The 20,701-nt window shown below is 37.2% G+C and overlaps 1 protein-coding gene across 8 annotated transcripts in view; it reads right to left on the reverse strand.

Annotated features, from left to right (window-relative positions):
* Window positions 1-20,701, reverse strand: part of LOC135206708 (SEC14-like protein 1) — a 282,466-nt gene that overhangs the window by 111,698 nt on the left and 150,067 nt on the right. The window contains exon 1 of one of the 8 annotated variants that reach the window (XM_064238154.1): window positions 16,148-16,166. The exons of the other annotated variants lie outside the window; for them this stretch is intronic. The gene's annotated coding sequence lies outside the window, so the exon portion shown is untranslated. Of the gene's footprint in view, window positions 1-16,147; window positions 16,167-20,701 lie in introns of those variants that run through there. 8 annotated transcript variants of the gene reach the window in all.

A 20,701-nucleotide genomic window follows, 5' to 3' on the forward strand; every position in this document is an offset into this window, starting at 1 on the left:
AGTTTCATCAAGCTCCTTATCATGACCAGCTGGAGTTTGCACGTGGATTTCCGTACTGTATCTCATAAAATATAAGTAAGACGAATAAATCACTTCAACTTAGCGTACTAATGGGAAACATCAAAAACTGATTGAAATACTGAATCAGTAACTATAATAATCAAAACGCAATGAGAAAGGTAGGTTGTCGGGATTCGCACGACATACAACTCAGGATTGAATTGAATTGAATATAGAATTTAGGCCAAAAAGCCAAGAACTGAGATCTATGAGGTCATTCAGCGCTGAAACAGAAACTGACAATAAAAGGTTTGAAATGTATAACAGGAGGAAAACCTCGCATTTGCGCTCTGAATCAACTGTTCAGAGGGTGGAAAGTAAGATGGAAGAAGAGAATATGAAAAGATGTACAGTAAAAGGAACGAAAGGGGGTAGCAGCTAGGGGGCGAAGACACGCTGCAAAGAACCTCAAGTAATGCCTACAGTACATCGCATGAGGTGGACTGGCGGCAGTACCCCATAGGGGATTACAAATCAGGGGGAAGACAATCTCCACTCACACTTACTTAGAAGTAGTAATAATGAAATCTTGTTACCAATTCAATTTGTCGGTATCTGAACCTGGACATATTTGAAACAAAAGGTCACTTTTCTTCAAAGGTAACTTTTATATCTCTCCCATAACCTAATCACTTGCTCGCATTCATTTTTGCTTAGTCCTGCTAACAACCAAACCGAACGGAAAAACATAAACCTCTTGGTGAAGGTAATATTTATAAGGATAATAAATCAATAATAAGAATGAATAAACGGAAATAAAGGAAAATTAATGGTAAACAAACAAGAATAAATATTATATCAAACCCTCACAATCTTTTAACAAAAGAACAATACACAGACCAAAAACGCAATAGCCAGGCCACAACAGAATAATTCAGAGGAAAGAAACCTTGAGGGTGTCTTCATCAAGAAGTCTGCCTCCTCCCATCTTCCCTTCGGAACAAAGACTAAATTCTCATGCAACCTAGTAGAGTCTATTTTTTTCTTTTCTTTTTATCACGATAGTGTCTGTATGTCTGTCTGCCTGTGTGTCTGTATCCCAAGCCACAGACCTCCTCCTCTTTCCGTTTTGGAACAAATGCGTCATTTCCAGAAGGAAATGATACTGCAGGTTCCATCACCACGCAATGAAGTACGTGTCCTTCGATAACTCGTTACTGTTAAATCTTGGCTAGACTAGGCTGGCCTTATGCATGTACGGGCTCTTGCTTTGCAACATGTTCATTACTGTATATACTTACACGTGTGACATACCACCAACCAACCAACTTACCACCCAACCCCCCCTTCCAATACATAAATGAACAAATAACTTGCACTAAATAAATAAGTAAATAAAAAGCGAAATATGAAAGTGAAGAGAGATACAACTGTAGTGATTAGGCGATGGTGGCCTTACAAGAGCCTTGATCCACTTGCATTAATTATCATATTCACGAATAGGGTGACGAGATCGGGGGAAGTGAGGGAAGGGAGAGAGAGGGGGAGAGGGAAGGGGCTGGAGAAGACGAGCAGAGGATGATTAGGGGATGGAACGGGACGGATCAAATGACTGATTGATTACAATGGGGTCTCATCAACGGTGGTTATCGAAAAGGATATGAAATGAGAGATGGCACTACGAATACCTCTTCTTCTGATGATGATGATGTTGAAGATGGGTTTTGAAAAAAATAAATATTATTGGGACACTTTATTGGCGTCACTAGCGTCTTCTTCAATAGCAGAAATAAACATAATCATCACAGCACCAGCAACTTGTTGTTAGTAACATTAAAACTAATGAGATGAACATTAAACTGAACACAACCGAATGGCAAAAGAATGGCTGAATAAAGCCCTCCTACAGAAGCAAAGAAATCATAGTAGCAATTATGATGTGGGAAGGAGGAATAAAACTAAAGAGGCGCAATAATCAAAACACACGAGAAACTAGAATAATAAATAGAAACAGAATTTCTCTAACGACTAGACACAAGTTTTAAAAGTCGCAACGTCAACATCACTACATGTCTCAAATCGATACTGACGGAATCCCACAAAGCAATAGCTTTCTTCTATCTATCTATCTATCTATCTATCTATCTATCTATCTATCTATATATATACGTATATATATTTATATATATATATCTATAAATATACGTATATATATTATAATATAATATAATTAATTAATTATTAGTATATGTGTGTGATAGTGCTTTACCAGTTTTACAGAAATATTCACATTTTCCAGTTTTAGGTCACATATAATATTAACATCGAATTCACTTATCTTGGGAATAACTTAAACACAACGAGAACAACAGGCGCTCTCACCCAAACCGGAATTCTGGTCTAATCTTAAGCGTAATATGACGAATGGTTACATCCAAATTCCTCTCGAAGGCATCATCGGCGGCGACTGACGTTTCAAATGGCTAAAAGTGAAAGTCTATAAACATCCCCAGTTATCTTCATTCTTTTTTTATTAATATGTATCAACCATTTTGCAAACAAACGGCTGATTTTAGAGGATAGAAAAAAAAGAACTAATAATGTCAACATATCTACAAGTTTTTCCTAGTGGCTAGAACAGTAATCAAATACATTATATTCATAATCATTGTTATTTTCACCACAATTATATAAAATATTACTTTACTCCTCTAAGCGACTGGATGAATGGCCATAGGAGTATTGCTAAGTGGATGAAAAACCCAAGGCTACCTCGGGTTTGTATCATGACAAAGATACACGCAAAAGCTCATGTTCACGCAACAAACGATGGAACTACAAAGGGAGAAAGCAATTACGAGAGAGAGAGAGAGAGAGAGAGAGAGAGAGAGAGAGAGAGAGAGAGAGAGAGAGAAGAGAGAGAGAGGAGAGAGAGAGAGAGAGAGAGAGAGAGAGAGGAATTAAAACCAAGAGGAGGATGAGGAGGAAGATGAGACAAGCACCTCCTTGAAAGAGAAAGGAAATGTAACACCACGAAGCTTTGCAATATCTCCTCAAGCAAGATACGAGCAAAGGCCCTTCCCCCTCCACCACCTTCCATACCCCAATTCCCCAACACTCCTGATGTCCACTTTGCGTACAGTAAACAACCTTGCTGAAATCTAATGGATTAATAAACAGGATAAACAAACACATCCATACGCCTGTCACACTTAAGTGTTAAAAGGCGAAAATCTAATTCTGTAAAAGCAAACACAGCCTATTCACAAGATTCTCAAAATGACGTCAATGGTATGATATGATATCGGGAGATCGTGAACCCATGTTTGCTCCGAGATAATTTTTCTCTTTCCCAACTTACATAAGAGGTGTAACGTCAAACTTTTTTTTTTTCAAGTTCCTTCAAACTATGATGTTCATATTTTTCTTCCGAAATAATCTCCAAAGAACTTAATATTTCACAATTTATCAATAAATTCTTATCCCTAATAACCTTTAACATGAAAGTTGCAGAAACAAGGAAAGATGCTAAGCGGATTATTAAAGTAACTTTTTGGTCAATAATAATAACGAAGAAAAGTTTCACACAAAAGCGTGAATACTAAACATAACAAAGGTAAACAACAGCAGCAGCAATAATAATATCTCGTGTTTGTCCAGCCTTCCTTCCTTATAAACGCCCTCCTTTCTTTCGAATGATTCCAGCCACTTCTCGGGGCTCACTGTCAACAATTCCCCTTAGTCATGAAAAAAGAGAGAGAAAGAGAGAAGAGATGAGATAAAACCTCGTACCCAAACCACTTTCCTATTTCGTACCCCTTTCCTTCTTTATCCAACCCCTCCCCCGCTCTCCCCCCCTAAGAAAAAAATAAAACTTTTACCCGCATTCATACTGGGCCTCCACAAGCATTTCTGTTTCTCTACAAACCCAGCCGTTTGCTTGAGAACCCTGGTGTTATTTCTCCACTTTCCTTCTCTTCAAAACACTTTTGCCTTTTCTTTGCTCTTAAAAAACGCATGCATAACCCCTCCCGTCTCTCTCTCTCTCTCTCTCGTTTTGATCTTCAATCCCTGACATTAAACATGACAAAATTTCAATCCTTTTTATCTCGATGAGAGGAGGCGCTTTGCACGGACAAAAGGAAGAGAAAAAAAATATTTGGCAAACAAACACGGAGCTACAATGGATGAGAACTCTACTGTTTATTTTGAAACAAAAAAAACCCCCCCGGGCCGTTTCATTTTCGCGCAGGGCCAAAGCCCAAGTCAAAAGGTATCACTTTCGTGAGAGGGGAGAGGGGAGTCGCTGAGTTATAAACTGAGGCACTCGTCTAAAACAAGACTTCCGGAGGAACGTTGGTGGCACCTCATTCATGAAGGGATACACACAGTTAAAATAGACACGTGGCAGTGGCTGCAGTCCTCATTCTCCCTGGAGGCATCTTTCAAAGTTCAAAGGAGGAAAAGTTTGCTGGGATACACGTAAGTGTAACCTGGCGTGTACAGGGAATAACTCAAGTTCAAACCTGAGGTGTCAAACTCAAATCTTTTCGAAGTTCAAACCTGGGGTGTCAAACTCAAATCTTTTCGAAGTTCAAACCCTGGGGGTGGTCCAAAACTCAAATCCTTTTTCCAAGGTTTCAAAACCTTGGTGGGTGTCAATCAATCTTTCGAAGGCCTATTATGCACTTGGTTATGGTCTCGAGGGGCCATCAAAGATTTGGTAATTACTTTATTCCTTATTCCGTTGTAATGACTTATTAAGATTTTGCAATAAAAGAGCCTTATTGTCAGGCAAACTTTTAATCAATATGAAATAAATTAATACATTATTGTCATATGAATGAAAGATAAAACTTATTATGTCTCGTTTTAACAGTTTAGTAACTTTAGTTAAAATTTCCTCAGTTCTAACAGTTATAGTAGCTCGAGTTGAAAAATCTCTCGGTACCTCGCGGGCCACTTATTATGGGCCATGTCTTCTTTTCACTCGTTATAATAATGACACACTTGATAAACGGAAGGAAAAACCTTATTTTTCCCAAGAAAGTAGTATTTTGGATTTCATATTAAAAAATACAAAAAGATATAGAGAACTGACCATGCAATATGCAATTTTCTTTCCTCAAAGAATTAGTGATTTGTTCCTGAAATATTTTATCCTTGTTTTCAGTGTTTATCTAACTTAGGCCACAAATATATTCATCATAATTATTAATCAAAGGGATGAGTTATAACAGATTCAAAAATACCTCACACGTCGTTATAATCCTTCACTCCAAACTGATTAACGTATATTCTACAGTCACCAAAGGCAGCGATGCTGTATTTAATGAGCAGCAGTTATCGAATATACGCTCTAATTATCCCTAACTCTGACGTACTAAATTACTGACGAAATCCTCAAGGTCTGTCTCATGCGCCTTGTTTACACATGAGTATCATTTATATCTGACCTACAATTTGCAAAAAATAAGCTTCCCTTTAGTCTCTAGTAAAAAATGAGGGGAAGAAACTGATTAACTGAATGCAGAGCATAACGAAATCAACAATATAATAAAGAATCTTTAAGATAAAAAAGCACAACATAGTCAAGAATGAATTCTATGATGCCACCAAAGCATATCATCTGAAATCTGATTACGATACCCATGATGCCTATCATATATGCAAGTATGACTGGAAGTTTATGAAAAGAAAGTGAAATACATGAATAACAGACCTAAACACCTTATTAAAATAAGAAACTTTAACGATTAACCCAGATGGTGAAGCTTCCTAGCTCTGATATAAATATCTTTCAAAAGAAGTGAATCAAATATATTGCAGGGTTTTAAATTGTTGGCATATAATATGTATATGTATATGTTTATATATATATGTGCACCGAACTAAAGAATAACTGGAAAAGAGAATAACGCAACATAAAATATGTGTTACTCATGCACACAAGAAAATGGCAAATTTCGTTTAGTGAAAACAATCATGTCATCAACTGAACAAGGAATAAAAAGGAAATTTTACTCCAATATTACGCTGGAAATTAATATTATAGATTCGACTGTATGAAACAAGCTTTAAAAGAATATGAATAACAGCCATAAACTATAAACCGTATCATTCAAAAAGAAATATGTAAAACGTACACAGCGTAAGAGAGGCAGTTCACCTGGGACTACATCAAAGGCGTGAACTTACCAGCAGAGATCAACATCATTTGCAGAACACTGACCTCAAACTCTAATGAGTTTACTGCTCTCCATTTTTTTTTTTAAATTTACGTGTGAGAATATTATTCCCAACCGTCAGTTTGTTCGCTTATTACTCAAGCACAACACTGTAAATCTTGGAGATGTTTTAGGAAACTAAAGGTAAAACCAGTTAGGATTTATGCCGTGTTTCATTTTCCCCTGTGGTATATTTGCAAATATACATCACAGGTTCTGGTGTTTTCCCGCACGCACACCCAGCCCCCCCCCCCACCCCCTTACAAAACAGACATATGCACTATATATAAATGTGTGTGTGTGTCCTGAAAGGCTCTCATCTTTTCATTAACAGCAACACGTAACAATCACTCCTATCCGGTTCCGTAAAAGTATAATCGCCTTATTCTGAATAAAACTGAAAGATTGGAAAATAATGAAGATTGAATCAAATCTACAATACCCTCATCTCATCAATCATAACATAACATAATACATAACATCTCATGCGATGAATAAATCAGATGACGTATCACAAATGTTTACGGAGAAGAGACAATGCTAGCATTCTAATATTAACCCGCCCACTGTGAGACTCTCTCTCTCTCTCTCTCTCTCTCTCTCTCTCTCTCTCTCTCTCTCTCTCTCTCTCTCTCTCTCTCTCTCTCTGGAGAGAGTTAGGAGCGGTGACTCGCAATAAATCCGCGAGTTGAAGCGAGCTCAGAACAATGATTCCACACAAGGGACCAAGTATGAAGGCAATTGATTCAGAGACGAGAGAGAGAGAGAGAGAGAGAGAGAGAGAGAGAGAGAGAGAGAGAGAGAGAATATAATTTATGGGCAAACGATGCTGCCCCATTATAAAGCCGCAATCTTCACGTAAACAGGTTGTGTAAATGTTGTGGGAGGTTGAAGACTGACGGGTGTTGAGGGAAAGGGGATGCGGAGGAATAGGGGGTAGGAATTCCTCTCTTTCTGTGGCTCCGCATTCACTGCTTGGACGGGAATTGCGGAATAACAAACGAGGGGCTGCGACATCAACGAACTGAATCGCTCAAAGCGCTTCTTGGAAGGATACAGAAGGATTATGCGGTACTGAAATATCCTTAGCGAGCGACCAACGCTCCATCACTCCGAGAAAGATTTCTGGGTGGTTCGTGCATGTGATTCACGAAATGCCAGTTCAGTTTTAATGAAATTAATCGAGTTAAATTGTCAGCTGAGGAAAACGCGATTAACTTTCAGTGAATTAACGTCTGAATCTCTTCTCTAATTACACGATTCAGTCTTCTGTGCCATGAACCTAGCTCGGTACACTTTACTGGATAGATCTAAGTCTTTAATTAAATTAACACTTGAATATTCACCAACATTCAACCTAAATCTCAACTTGAAATGCCAAAATTAAAGTAACTTTGAATCTAATGCATATTCAACTGAAATGAACACATTACGTATGTGATGGAATAGAGGTAGATCGTTCATTCTGGGCTTGAATTACCCAAGGCACATCCAACTTTATAAATCTGCACGGAAATTCCTTAAATTGAATTATCAAATCCTCTACAACTAACCATTCAAATCTACACCAAAGTTTAACCAATCAGGGACTTCAAAGAATTAATAGAGTCAAGTCTTTAGCGAAATCAACACTTAAACCGCTTTTATCAAATTTCATATAGAACTTTTAAAAAGTGACAGTGCTTCTTTTAACTTTAACACATTGATCTTTTTCTTTAGTTTTTTATTCTTGTAGTGTTTTGTTTACCGTTTTTAGGTCTATTTCATGTTTTGTTAAACTATGTTTTTTTTTTGTAGATGCCTTTTTTGTTTTCCCTACCATCTCAGATTTCGTTAAAATTAATGTATGTAATGTTAACTGAATTCTATTTTTCAGTCTGTACTGTATTTTAACTTCCTTGTGCACTTTGAGAATGACTGGAGGAAGAGTAGAATAGTCCCGAACATTATAATTATATGGTTCCTGTGGGCTTCAGTATTGAAATCCATTGACAACATCCAAGAATATAGAGTACCCCGAGAAAATTATTTTTAGCATAGCAACTCAGCCAAATATAAATCTAAAGGACTTAAATACCATTTAAATTCACGTGAATGATTAATTCCGGAATATGGACTTATTTCCACTGATGAACTTACAAACAGCTAAATAAGCTAAAGACAAATTTGCCCACGTCTGCATAACGTCGCTAAACAAAGAGGCGTTAAATTACCACAGAACGACAGATAATTGTAGACCGCTTGAATTGTTAGAACGTATTGATCCTGAAGAAGATGTAGTAGTTCCTCAATATCGGAGGAATTGAAGCAATTTCTGCAACTGGGCCTGGAAGCGGGAAGATGCATGTCGGCCGAGAGAGAGAGAAAAATCACGCGAGTAAGAACACGGCCGTAATTTACGCCCTGCCATAAATCTATCGAAGCGTTGCTCGCTTCACATAAATACATCACGGCGACCCATCACGCAATGCTTCCTGTTGCGTTAAAAGTTGCAGCTTCAGGGACGACGGCAAAACGAAAACACTGATACTTGGAATGATGATGATAATGTTACCAAACCACAAAAACAGTATTACCATCATTATACTGCTTATTAACAACACTGTAACAACAGTAACATCATCATACTACTTACCAACAACATCGCTAACAGAAGTACCATAATTATACTTAATATACTCATTAACACCAGTATCAGCATGATAATTCTGATTGATAACATCGCTAATAACAGTAACATCATCATTATACTACTTAACAACATCACTGACAATATATTACTTCATGATTATAATAATTATATAATCATCAATAACAACAGTACGGTTACCATTATACTCATTAACGACATCTCTAATACTTATGAATGTTGCAGGTGACAGAAATGGCATAAAATATTATCATCAACATTGCCATTATCATACAAAATATTGTTAGCACCATCATCATCACTACAAAAAAAAAAAAAAAAAAAAACATGGCGTGTTGCGACCTCAAGCTTAAGTGTTCGTAATTAATGCTTTCGTAGTACGTACTAATTATACTAACACAAAGGATTAAATAAAAAAGACACAAATTAAATATGTTCATACACTCTCAGTTATAAGTGGAAATTGAAAATAATTGAACAGAAACATCGCCGAAATTCAGTACACAAAATAAATTAAAAACATGAAATTCGAGACGTCACCGTAAGTACAGTTGATGAATCCTTTGGCAGATGGTTCTCCGGCTACTTTTATAGTGGAGATATTGTATTTCTGATTCGAGCATAGTTACGATAATGGTGAGTGTATTATGTGATGTGTAGTTTTTCTTATTGTTTTTAAAGTGAATGTTAGGTAGTATCCTTTGAAAGTTACAGGAGACGGGAGGAGGTGCGTAGGCCTAGTGCTTAGAGGCGTTCGCCGGAGTTTGCAGTTTCTTTGCCAGCTTTATATATAAAACATGAATCCAGCTCGATTTTAGCTTTGGTGCGTTTTATAGTAGGTGGTTTGGTGGGCTTATGCAGTGAACTTTAAATTGCTGTTAGGTAGTAGACCTTTCTATAGGGATTTAATTTGCTACAACGTATTAGCCTATACCTGACCTGCTTTTTTTGAGGACGTTTTATAATTGAAGAGTTAAATAATTGTAAATTTTATGACCTGATAAATAAGGCACCCGTTGCTGAATAACCACTGGTTCCATGCAACGTAAAAGCACAATACAAACAAACAAAACATGCTAAAATCTAAGGTCAAATAGATCCTTGTTTCACCAACGACAATTAAAATAAATACGCTACATTATATTTGAAATAATTTTTCTGTACTGTTTAGCACGCACAATATTTTCTTTTACTTTTTCATTCTAATAAATAAGACATAATTATCATATCCTTCAATTCCTGTATCTGTAACTCACCACAAAACACCCTTTTCAGAACTTTTTAGGCTTTTCCATTGGGCTTTCATACACATACCCAACCTCCCTCCCCCCACCCGCTCCGCACCACCACAAGTACAACAACAAAGTAATTTGTAGGCTTACTCCCAAGTAAGGGAAAATGCTAACGAAGAAAAGAACAGCAGAGGGCAGTATGAGTAAGGTCATGAGCGTGAGGTTATGGCTGACAGAGCAGGCAGGCGCCTTGCGCGATATGAGTACACGTTCCAGAATTGTGATCTATTAAATAACCTCTTCTTCCCTTTCGTCTCTCCTTTTGTGAGGCTCAACGGTTGATACGATTGAAATGGTGTAAGACAAGGAGAGAAAAATGAAGTGAGGATGAGGAGCCGGAGGCGACGGAGAAGAAAAAGGATTAAGTATGACGTGAGAAGCGAGATTAATCTTCCCGGGTAGCAGAGGTTCATCCTACCGGAGGAGGACACATGAAGCTTAAAGGACAAAAATAATCTTCACAGAAAATATCTTTCTCATAAAAGGTAAACGGAGAGGATATTTTCACCTTTAACAAAACATTGAGTGGTTTCTTTTATTGATAATTTGATCTATGATGACAACACACAATGAAGAGAGGTACATTTTTAATAAGTTGCTAGAGATACCTTCCTGCTCAAGTTAACACGACTTCAAGCGACTGAACTAACACCAATTGAGGCAAACGAATAAGCAATGTCAGTTACAATTAAATTCTTTTTTATTCCATTTCTTTAGTAACTTGATCACCTAACGAAACTTCCTTGGTAACCTCTTGCATCCACACCAGAACGAATTATTGCAACTTCTTTCTTTCACTGTCGCATATGTGACTTACATAAAGATTGGTTTTAAATAATGGATATGAATTAAACAGAAATACATGTTTGAATATCAGAGATCAATGGCGAGATCTAGACGAAGCTCTTTCCAGCTCTGTCCTTTTCATATACGTTCTTTCAGTTCATTTGAAGGACGACAACATCTTCCAATTAATCAGCGGGATCATTATCCTTCTTTTCGTTCTTTAGGAAGTTCTTTTTCGCAATTCACATCACACACATACTATTCCTCAATAACCTTTAAACATATACGGTAGTTATAATGTTCTGGCTTGAGATTTTTTTCCCCCTTTTGTATTCAAGTTCTTAGTTTAAGAAAATCATTTCTCTCTCTCTCTCTCTCTCTCTCTCTCTCTCTCTCTCTCTCTCTCTCTCTGCTCTTCATAAATCCAGGAGTAAATCCATTCTCAATTCGTTTCTGTTTCGAGGGAAGAGGAGGAGGACTCTTCGAGTCCTCCAGACCTTCTAGAGTTCCCACTCGGCCTTATCTCATCATCTTAGCCAGAATCACTAACCACGGAGAGAGAGAGAGAGAGAGAGAGAGAGAACAAAGATGGGGGATAAAAGAATAGTAGGCCATCTAGTCACGGCCGCTCTTCCTTCCTTTTGGAGAGACTGAATGGCGGTATATCAACCGGGGAACAACAGGATAAGGAGGAGGACCTTGGGATCAAAACGCAATGTCGAGTGATACTTGAACACGTGTGAAAACTGTCAGCGATTCCTTTTGTCATTCGAGGAGGCTTGCTGACTTTCATGGAAAAAGTCCCTTTACAAGGAGTTCTTTCAATGGTGAAGAAACTCCCTGAATTTTTTTTATTCAGAAAACAATCGCAACAGCAAGAACGCGAGCACACATTCACATAGAAAGGGACCTTCATGCAGGGAAAAAGCTAATAATAATGTGAATAAGCATACACAGTGTAACAGCCAGTATAATACGAGAGAGAGAGAGAGATAACTGGAATAAAAGAGTGCACGTACACACACACACACACACATATGTAAGTATACATATGTATATATGGATTTCATTTGTATAGAAAGGTAAGAAGCAAAAGAAGCAGTAAAAGATATGAGAGCAATCATTCTTCACTAGCCGTGTTCATGACACTACGAATTTGTTGAGCACAAAAGACGGTGACGACACATTGTCCTGACCACAATGCATCAGAGACTATGCACGTGCCTAGATGAGAGTGCTTGTGAATTGCTCTCCGTGGCAGACATATCATATCTCAGAGTGCGCACACAGCAGACGAGACTTAATGCTTCTATTTTGCTAAAACAACTTTCGTTTTCAAGCGACAAATTCTTTGTTAGGACATAGTGGAGATTTCTACAGTTAATGCTATGAGGAATATTTTCCGGTGGATATTCTGATTTGGAAAACATGCATGGTCTGAAGACCATATATATATATATATATATATATATAATATATATATATATATATATATATATATATATAATAGAGCTATTGGTAACCGAATAAACTAAATATCTCAATATATGAATAAGGGTATACAGAAAGTAACTGATAAATAACAGAAAGGCTCGGAGAGGCGATAGACAAACCGACAATAAGTTATATTAATTAAGGTGTTGTGCAAAGGCCAAAAACTAGGGAGAACTAAATCATTGAGATCTGAGGTTAATCGAGTATATGGACCACAGGAAATCTTAAACTCACCAGTGACCCTTTTTTTAAGAAGTTACAGTACCCAATAACAACCATTGAACGAAACGCATTGATAAGAAGAACATGAACAATACAGGCAGTCCCCAGGTAACAACGGGTTCGGCTTACGACGTTCCGAGGTTAAGGTTAAGGTGCTTTTCAATTATATTCCTCAGAAATTATTCCCAGGGTTACAACGCCTACAACGCTCATCTGGCAGAAGAAATATGACACCAAAAATGCAAAATAATCAATATTTCAAGTTTTTTTTTATGAAAAAGGCAATAAGAATGCAGTTTACATACTTTTTAATGCGCCCAAAGCATTAAAAGTAAGGTTTTCTTAGGATTTTTGATGATGTTCCGGCTTTCGACGATTTTCGGGTTACAACACGTCTCAAGAACGGAACCCCGTCGTAACCGGGGACTGCCTTAATGGAAAAGCGAGCCCTTAGAGACATAAAGCGAGAAAGTTATATTGAAAAAAGGCATCTAATGAAGAGCCCATATATACCAATCGTGCCGGCGTACGAGAGAAAGAGTTGCATAGGCAAGGCACTTTTAAGGGGGGAGTGTCGAGTATGTGGAAGTTAGACTGTGGGCCTCCATGGTGATTTGTGAACTTGTAAAATTATTCACTAGTGCCCAGTGACTTAGAACAGATTTAAGTCCAAGTATCGATTTATAAAAGTTACAAGTGTTTAAGATAGACTCGGTTCAATCACCGGAATTACATAAAAGTTACAAGTGCCCTTGGGATAGACTCGGTTCAATTACCCAGAAAATAAGGTGGAACTTTATAAGAATTTTAAGAATAGAATAAATGTAATTAGGGAAAACATATTTCATTTATCACCCAAATTGAATCAGGCATTAATAAGATAGCTGACATCCAAGCACAATAAATGTGTGCAAGAACAACTGCTCCTGAGAAATGAAGGCCAAATGCTACCAAGCACACACACACACACACACACACACACACACACGCACGCACACACACACACACACACACACACACACACATATATATATATATATATATATATATTATATATACATATATGTATATTATATAGTATATATCTATATATATATATATATATATATATATATATATATATATATATATGTGTGTGTGTGTGTGTGTGTGTGTGTGTGTGTGTGTGTAAGGAAGAAAAAATTGGCATAAATAAAGGTCACCACCATGTATAGAACGACGAAGAACACTGCATACAATGAAAACCATATCGCATGAAAATACTGCGACTTGAATAAGAAAATACATTACGAAAAAATAATATTGAAAAATATGAAAGTATGCCAAAGAAAACGCAACCAGAGAGGTGTCTCGCAAAGGGAGTGAAAATGTGTAAAACAAGAAATTTTCATGAATTAAATAGCTGAAAGAAAATAAAACATGAAAATTCTAAATATAAAATATCAATAAAAAAGAACTGTTTACGGAACAAAAAAAGATAGGGCACTGTAAATGTAAATTACAACAATATCTTTTAATTGATAATTGAATGAATTCGAAAACACCAGAAGACTGACGTCAAAAAACCTCAAGTTAATTTTATTTCTTTTCAGAGGCCGATGGAACGGACAATCTACTACTATTTTCTGGCCAATTCCAGAGAAAAACTGCTAAAAGTCTACTTCCCCCCCAAAAAAAGAAGTCCCTCATCTCCTCCCCAAAAAACAAAGATCCTCCTGCAAGAAAAGTACCTCCCTCTTCCCCAAATAAAAAATTTCCCCTCCTGCAAAACTAATTTGTTCCTTTCCTCCCGCCCACCTACACACACACACACACACACACACACACACACACACACACACACACCTTCCAAACGTTACATTCCTATTTTTCTCAAAATGTCATCGGTTGTCGCCAGTCCAGAGGCGCATCTTTGGTAAAAGTTTTTTCGTAATGCTGGCAAAAAAGAAAGAAAAAAAATCTCCTTTTCGGAGGTAATGAGGTGCACTCTTGCATAAAAACCAAAATAAGAGCACGAGTTATCTCGAAACTTCAGTCGCCCTAATTCACAATAGCACAGAAATTATCACGTTAAACGCCACCCTGTCTACAGGGAAAAGCTTTTAAATCGTCTTGCTGCCTTAATTAAATGACATTAGCAAGTTTAACTCTAATTAAACGTTTATAAAGCCATTCAGCTCTCGGCATCGCAATTTTATTTATCTACTTTTTTGTGTGTATGGGGCCGTTACTTATATAAAATATAGAAAAAGAAATAAAATTATATAGCTAAGGAACTCTCGAAAATTGTGGACTATTGAACAACATCCTAACAATAAGAGCTTCAGTTCCTTAGAGCGAATAATAAGCTTTCATTAGAAAATAACGGGTTACGCAAAGGCAAGGAACATTAAGATTCTTGCAATGAAGAAATGTTTTCAGTCACATTTTCGAACCACGACTCACCATCACATCGAATGCACGGACCCAAGGCTGCATATTACTGATACACTTATTGAGATTCTTCTATTCCAAGAATTCAAAAAAACATGTCAATGTCAATGGTCTCCAAAATAGGGCATCAATAAACAAACAGGAATTAGGGCATGAGTGCGCACATATTACATCAATTCAGGACTCGCACTATGAGAGAGAGAGAGAGAGAGAGAGAGAGAGAGAGAGAGAGAGAGAGAGAGAGAGAGAGAGACTTGACTTGTCTAATGAATGCCTCTGGTCGTTACCATTTTATGATTCATTAGGAAGACATGTCGGTCCATTAAAGAAGGTCCTGCCTAAGCATTAAGTTCGCGTATTTATCCAGAGTAGTCTGAAAACTCAAAATATTTTTTGGGTCACGTGAATTTTACCAATTGCATGTCATTCAGAATGGCTACCTCGTTCGAAAGTACTCATATTTTTTATTGATACAATATCTTATAACATCGTAAGAATTTACCACAGATAAAAATACGCGTGAAAACGATAAAAAACACAACGACTTGTCAGCTTTGTAACGGTTAAACCGTTACATGTGTGATTGAATACTCACATGTGATTTCCTCGCATGTAATTACCATTGGAAGGTTATCTATACCATTTGATCTTAACATATGACAAAGACTTTTCCTCGCAAGTGGGCCAATATTTTAATTACCTTGGTTATGCTCTTGTCAAAAACAAAAAAGGCAACAATGCTTAGAAAAAATAAAATTATAATGACCTGTTTCTTTTTCGTCGTAAAAAACATTCTATTCTTATTACCAGTACTACTGCTACTAAACCCCGTCACTAATGATGTTCAAGATAAGAACATCAGCATTTGATCACACACAAGCACACACTAGACCCAACCGCTTGTAGAGAGTCAGTTATGGTCAAGAACTACCTGGTTTAGTAATTAATACATTTAGACGGGGAGCTGATCACTCAAGTCTTCTCTTTTATATGGTTGACTGACAAGTTCATTATTTCACAGTTTTTGGTCTACAGATACCTACTAGAAACGGAATTGTCCCGTCCCTTTCTTAGCCTCGCTCAGAGGATCGTACGTGAGCTCCTCGGATGAGCGCTGAGAAAGTATCACTGCCAGGATGAGAGAGAGAGAGAGAGAGAGAGAGAGAGAGAGAGAGAGAGAGAGAGAGAGAGAGAGTATAAACCGCCGAGTACATACGTACACACACGCAGTATACCAATAACTTTTTTATTTACACAGGTGGGATTTGCTCTGCTCCTTTGACGTCAAGTTTTCGCCGACGCAATCGCGTGACGTCACGCGAGAAAATGTATTCACTACAGGTGAATGGCCTAATTAGGCAGGATTAAACTGGCCACAACTCAAAAACAAATTGGGTCACTCGATTTTCCTACGATGCTGCCTTAATCTCAAATGATTTTTACAAATTAAAATTTTCTCAACAGTTCAACAAAACTTCCTCTATGGTAACCGCTTTACTCTGCAACTTCCACGTATCATCAGAAAATAAAAGCAATTTAATTTTCCGATGATTCTGTTTCAGTTTTATTCGTGTTTAGGAACGCTACCCCACACACACACACACACACATATATATATATTTTTTTTTAAGAATTTAAATAAATATATATATATTATATATATTATATATAATATATAGTATATGTATATATATAGTATATATTCTATATATATACTTAATATATATATATATATATAGATATATATATATATATATAGATATATATATGTATCTATATATATATATATTTATATATAAATATATATAATTATAATATATATTATAATATATAATATATATTGCAGTGTCATACAACGGTCCTTAATCAACTTTTATTTCAAAGGTTTTCCATATCAGTTCTCCTCAAGTTACGTCAGAAAAAACTGCAATAAAAATGTGTACTTTGTGAAATTTTCCCTCGAGAGCTAAAAGGGCGAGTTGCTCAGTGCAAATGAATAACAAATTAATGATTGAGAAATGTTCATTTATTATCATAACTGACCGAACTTTTTAAAAAAGAAGAAAAAGAAGTGTTTCTAAATTAAATGACGTTCCAGAAATGGTATAAATTATTGCGTGGGATGTGAAAGTTATATTTCTGCAGCATACAAGATTGTAGATAAAGAAAAAGTGCATTAATTATAGACGTAATGAAACAAAATGTCAAAAAAATAAACAAACATTTACCATGAATACGAACAAATAATAATTACGGAGAAAGCCAGGAAAATACCTTTTGCATTATAATATTATTGATAATAATAATTCAACCACTAGATAGAATGACATGTTATACTCGAGGTGTATTGAAACGACAAGCAGCAAGAAATCCAATCAGAAATTTCTACCGGGCCGGAGTACGTATATTAATTTATGGTCTGAGGTTGTGTAGGTGAACAGCATTGCCAAAGGTGGCGCTTTAGACCTCTCGCTCGTCCTTTATAAACCTGTTTCAAATAAACTAAAGGAGACCTTTCTCAGTAATTACCAAAGTAATTGCTTAGGGCTTTTTCCTACAAAAGGTTGTCCTAGGATTAAGAGCTCGAAAAAAATCTGAGACCGCTGGTTTTTTTTTAAACCCACCAACGAGGAAAATGAACTACTGATGGAGAGAGAGAGAGAGAGAGAGAGAGAGAGAGAGAGAGAGAGAGAGAGAGTAGCAAGTAGATCTACTTGCTACTCCAAACGTTTCCCTGGCCCTCTCAAACGAACCCTCTCCCTCTGCACAGGTTCATAATTTCCCCTCTCTCGACCTTGAACAGCGAACGTCGGAGACCCCTTTCAATAGTCTTCAATCAAAGGACCCACCCCTCCAGAGGACGCCCTTAACCCCCCGCCCAGAAGAGACTCTAACCACACAATTGGTTGGCACTTTAACCTCCCCTCTTGCAGCACCAGAGCCAAGCCTCTATTGGTCACTAAGCGCCCTGGGGGTTACTTTAACCCACCCCGCCAAACTTGACCCCCCTCATCAATTTGATATGCATCGCGCGCAAACGCGCAAACACACACACACACACACACACGCATATTTAAGTTCCATGCATCTACCATGAGAGACAATATTCCGAGGGGAAAGTATATGTACATATACAGGCACTGGTCCCCGGTGGATGATGAGAGGGGAGGGGAGGGGAGGGGAGGGGTCCCATAAAGGTTGAGGAGGACCTGTTCGCTTATTTGCTACTCTGCTGCGTTCAAAGAAAGGGACTTCTGGACTGACGATTCCTTAGTAACACAGTCTCTCTCTCTCTCTCTCTCTCTCTCTCTCTCTCGCAAAGCTTGGCTCCTTTGATCTCTGCCACTGTTTAACTAAAACGAACTTCAAACTTCATTGCTTTATAATCCCATCAATTGCAAGAAAGCAATTACGTCGTCAGAACATAACAAGAGATAACCTATAAACAGTTACAGATATCTCGTTATTGGGATAGCAATTTAGATAACTGAGATATCCAGATACATATAAATGTTAGAAAGGAAAGTGACTGGTCAGGTGTCAGATTCATATCTCGAAAGGATTTCAATCATACACCAACAATAACCTTGAAATTACTAGCTTAGTCAAGCATGTAATTCGATAAATTATGCAAAACTCAAGAGGGAAACTGAACAACTCTACGATATTAGTACAAATATCGTCTGACACATAAAAACAAGCATGCTTACACACAAGCACGGACGCACACGAATGATATAATAATATATATATATATATATATATATATATATATATATATATATATATATATATATATATATATTCCCTAAGAACGTCACTAAAGGAAAACATTCCAAGTCACAAACATTCTTAAACTCACAAATCATGAACACCGTATTATGCATACAACCTCATAAAATCAGCATTTTCATCAACTTACATTAAATGATCACGCTGTTCCATTCATCTCCGTTCTTCGTCTTGCAATGAATTTCTAAATCTACCACAATGTTGAACTGGCAGTTTTAACATTTCCCTCCCTTCCTTAGTCGATCACTAACGGTCTTCCACAATCTATGCTAACATTCATCGTTCTATCGTTCAGGCTTTCACTTGTCCAAACTAAGACTTTTCTTGCCTATCAATCCTTGTGTACTCTACCATACTCCCTCACCATCCCTATTATTATTATTATAAAAAAATTATGGGTACAATTTCCACTGGCATATCCCATATCCTCCTTATTTTTTTTTCAGGTCTTGATACTTATAAATTTTTCCTTTCTTTTTCATCTACTCTGGTGTCCCATGGTATTGCGACATCAATAAGTGATCATTTCTTCTTGATTTTGTGAAACAACGACACGTGCGGTCTATTGGCAAGTATCACCCAATCTATTCTGATACCATAGTCCCACAGGATCTTTGCCTGATCGTTTTCTATCACTCCCAAGGTTGGTGGTCGTACCATTTATTACTGCAAGGTAGCTGGTGTGTCTTGCACAGGCTGCAGTGGAGGGCTTTTGCTACTGAATCCAGCCTCTTTTTTGTACTGATTCTGTGACGGACATTCACTTGCTATATGATTTATGGTCTCGTTTTTCATATTGCACTTCCTGCATGAGTGAGTTGTTATTTCCATCTATTGTTATTTGGACATAACTGGTTCTTAGGGCCTGATCTTGTGCCACCGTTAGCATTCCTTGTTTCCCTCCTGAGTTCTCCCCTCTGTAGCCATTGCAATGTTTCATCGCTGGCCAGTTCTCTAGCCTGTTTCATGTGCTGTCCGTGCATTGGTTTGTTGTGCCATTCCTCCGTTCTGATTGTTATTAACCTGTCTCCGTATATTTCTGGGTCTTCGTCTACTTTTATCAGTCCTCCTTCCCATGCACTCCTTAGCCACTCGTCTTATTTCCTCATTCACTAACCCTCTCAGTTTACTGTCCCAACATGCATTTTATTCACCTACAGAATAATCTCTATGTTGACCCAATGACACCGTCAATAAGCATTTCAAACACCTTCACTCCTAGCGCTTTTGTATCTTAGCTGATTTTTCGCTGTCTACCGTCTCTCATATAGTAGGTACTATATCCGTCACCTTTTTTATCTAAAGCCTGCTTTGATTGATTGCAGCCATAAACGTTAATCTCTTCATTATAATTAGGAACACCTATTTTTGTTTTTACTTCAACCAAGTAATGATCAGATATACCTCTAACAACTCGTCCCCATAAATCTATCAAGTTTTCCATTTCACACACACACACACGAATATATGTACATGTATGATATGTATGTATGTATATGTATATATATATATATATATATATATATATATATATATACATGTGTGTATGTGTGTGAACCACTTAGACCTGATAGTATATACATATAACGAAAATACAGTATAAGCGCACCAGCATGCAACATGAATTAGTACAAAGTAAATATCAACGTTTCTTACACTACAATTTGCTCTCACGACCACCACGACTTTACCGCAGCCGAGTTATTACAGCAATTGCAAGGAACCATCTGGAATTGCCACACAAATGAATGGACTTAAAATAAAGTAAAAAGAAAGGAATTGCGCAAAGTTATTGGAGGTAGGAG

The sequence above is a fragment of the Macrobrachium nipponense genome, chromosome 31, assembly GCF_015104395.2.
Source record: "Macrobrachium nipponense isolate FS-2020 chromosome 31, ASM1510439v2, whole genome shotgun sequence".
NCBI classification, from domain to species: Eukaryota; Metazoa; Arthropoda; class Malacostraca; order Decapoda; family Palaemonidae; genus Macrobrachium; species Macrobrachium nipponense.